Below are 3,686 nucleotides of genomic sequence, written 5' to 3'. Positions count from 1 at the left end.
CACCTTATCTGTTTCCTGGTTTGTTTGGACAGGATGAGACACCTGTATGCCTTTTTTTTTGGATTGAAACTGTATGCTTGTTGCTCTTTACTTTTTCCACTCTTTCACTGTCAAAAAAATAAAAGTCAATTATTCAAACCCACTGTTTTTATTTTCTAGTTAAAAGCATGTCTAGAATTAGAGAAAATACTCTGCATTTTAGAACTAGACTATTTTACAAGAGGGGGAGTCAAACTTGAGAGAAAAATACTCCAGATTCTTTACATTAAATTTAACGTATGTCGCGGGAAGGAGAGCCAAACTCGAATGAAGATGTTTCATATCATCTATCTAAAGTTTAGAGTATGTCACGAGAGAGAGAGTCAAACTCGAGACATTTATAACATTGATCTTTATCTTTGGCGACATAACATCTATTTGATTACAAGGTTAAAGGTTTGTGAATCTTGTGATATTGTATATATTATGACTAGAGCATCCCATCATTTCTTCTACGAACCAGAACCTCCATCATTCCTCCATTTCATGATGCAATGGCAGGTTTAGTTGGTCCATGTTAACGATGTATCTTTTATCTTCTTTGTCAATCCAGTACAGCAACTTATCTGCAAGTTTTTTTTTTCCCGTTATTGTCACACAGTTGCTACAGGATCCAAACCTTTTGTTAATAAAAAACCGAATATAATTAGGATAAATGTATCATACACTTTCAGCATTCAGAATCAAATTGCAGAAATAATAATGATATATACACGTTTGGCTCCTGAAGTTCTATTCCTGACAAATGCAAACAACCATAAACGCAGTCTTGGAATTTGAATGCTATAACAAAAGCCATTTGGTGAAGATGAAATTCATAAAATTTCAAAAACCACACCTTCCAATTATCATCCAAGTTCATTTGCAACCCTGATTCGACTGATGCATTTGGAGGTAATATTATTATTATTAATCAACCGAACATATAAGAAAACACTGAGCTTAAAAATGCCAGAAACTACTACTTCTGATTAAAACTATGCAAGTAGGAAGGAAATGAAAATTTATGAAACTATGAAAATGAGGACCTTGAGAAGGAGAGCATGTGGAAGATGAGGAAGCTTGCTCTGCTCTCTTACCAAAAACAACGCGCTTATTTTGTGCGAAAATGGGAATTGCTCTGCTTATTTTGTACCTAGTTAATGCATTCAAACCCAATGTTAATTAACCAGGTAGAAAAAGAAAATGAACATTAGAGGCTAGTGAAACACTGAAGCTTAGAGAACAATGAGGGGGTTTGAGAATCTTAGTGAAGGAGTTTGAGCACAAGGGTCCTCTGGAGTGAAGGTGAGTTCTACAGGGTCGACATTGTTGGTGTTTGAGAGTGAAGCTGGAAACAAAGTGCAGTCACTGTGGGGGTTAAGAGTTGCCCTATTGTTTTCTTTGGTGAAGAGGGTGATCACCCTATCAGTTTCCTTGTTTGTTTGGACAGGATGAGACACCTGTACGTATACCTTGTTGCTTTTTACCTCCACTCTTTTACTGTCAACAAAATAAAAGTCAAATATTGCAAACCCACTGTTCTTATTTTCTAGCTAAAAGCATGTTTAGAATTAGAGAAAGGAAAATTATAAGGTGGTCCTGCATTTTAGACCTAGACTGTTCTGCTTGAGGAAAATCACTCATCAATCTTTACCTTAATTTTAGGGTATATATGATGTGAAAGCAAGAGTCAATTTTGAGCGAAAATACTTTATAATCTTTGCTTTAAACCAAGTGTTTGTTACGTGAAGGAGAATCAAACTCGAGAAAAGATATTTCATATTATTTACCTTAAATTTAAGGTATGTTATGGGAGAGGAAGTCAAACTCGAGACCTCTAGCTTTGGCGACGTGAGATCCATTTGATCATGGATTTAATGGGTTGTGGATCTTGTGATATTGCAAATTATGACTAGATCATCTCATGATTTCTTCTGAGAACTAGGACCTCCATCATCCCTTCATTTCATGATGCAACTGCAGGTTTAGTTGGTGTTCTTTTTTTTCTTTTGGTGAGGCCTAAGTTGGTCCATGGAAATGATATCTATCTTTTTATCTTCCTTGTCAAGTGGTGATTCCAGTAAAGCAACTCATCTTTTATGTTTTTTCTTCCTTTGATGTCATTGTCACACGGTTGCTACAGAATTCAAACCTTTTGCTAATAAAGCTTAAAAACCGAATATAATTAGGATCAATGTTTCATACACTTTTAACTTTCAGAATCTAATTCAAGTGATAACAATAATTATGTTCCACAAATGCTAATCTGTGTATGTTAAACTTTAACATTTACAAACAGATTCCATATGTGAAAAACTACTGGAATCAATTAGAGTTATGAGAAACAAACTATTTACATTCAAACTCCTACGAACATGTCCCTCTCATTGTTGTTGGTTTTTTTTGCTTGTACTTTATATGGATCAGACTAGCTAATCAGAGATCAGCTGGATTTGATATCTTACTAAATGACCATTATGACAAGAAGTCTTTCTGCATTAGTATTGTTTAATTAAGATTACATCATGATTGCGCAGCTTAAACAGTGATTAAGGACATAATCAAACTCTGCATTATCTAACAGGCATACGAATGGCGAATCCAAAAGAGAAAACTGCTTTCTATAGAAATTCCTCGTTTGATTTGTTGACAACTTACATGTTTTTGTTGTCATAGATTGATATAAACATCTTTGTAATGATTTGATTAAGGGGGTACCTTGTTGGTTCCCAGCATTGTCTAAGAGGATTTGCATTTGAAACGCTACAAATGTAAAAAAGAAACGGATAACAAATCCATAATGAAAGTTACAAAATCACTAGATTTTGGCTCTACAGTAATATTTCATGACTAAAGAGTGGCCAAATATGGAATCAAAATTTCTGTCCTAAAGGGTTTTTTGTTTGCTCATCAAAACAACAACTGGTATAAAATTGTGGAAATGAAGAAGAAGATGAAAGTACACATGAAGTCACCAGAAACTTGTGGCCAAAACAAATTCATATTGTTTTCAAACAACAACACAATGAGTTCCATACGTTTGATCATCTCAAATATCTTTCGTTAGGTGAGCAATAATACGTTTTACGACTCCCCCTTCTACAATTTCGAATACGATTTTAGATTTAAATCAATACGACAAATGAAAAAAGATTTATAAAAATCTAGACATACTCATCTATTCTTTCAATCTCTTTGATATTTTGAATATTTGATTACCATCATAAGTAAAATTAAATCACTAAAAAGAGATGAATAACAGCTTAGCAAAACAGAAACAATGTGCAATAAACAAAGTGCACCCAACTCAAAAGCAGAAATAAAAAAGGAATGATGAACACAGATCATATGCCCTGGCAACAAAGCAAAAAAAGGTCCTCCCCCTTGACCTTCAATTATGTCTGCTTCCCCAAAAAAAACAAAAACCCAGCACCAAAATATTCAAAAAACTCCACGTGTCTCCCTCCTTCAGGGACTTCCCCGTCATTTCTCCCTTCCCTTCACAGAATCACAGCTAGGGATGGCAATGGGTAGGGTAGGGTACGGGGATCAAAATACCGTACCCATACCTTTTTACATTTTTCATCCCCGTACCCGTCCCCGTACCCGTAATTAGATAATGAAGATTCCCCGTACCCGTACCCTTTGGGGATTACGTTTCCATA

Source organism: Fragaria vesca, linkage group LG7, assembly GCF_000184155.1.
Source record: "Fragaria vesca subsp. vesca linkage group LG7, FraVesHawaii_1.0, whole genome shotgun sequence".
Taxonomy (NCBI): Eukaryota; Viridiplantae; Streptophyta; class Magnoliopsida; order Rosales; family Rosaceae; genus Fragaria; species Fragaria vesca.
Note: the sequence above shows the minus strand (reverse complement) of the source record.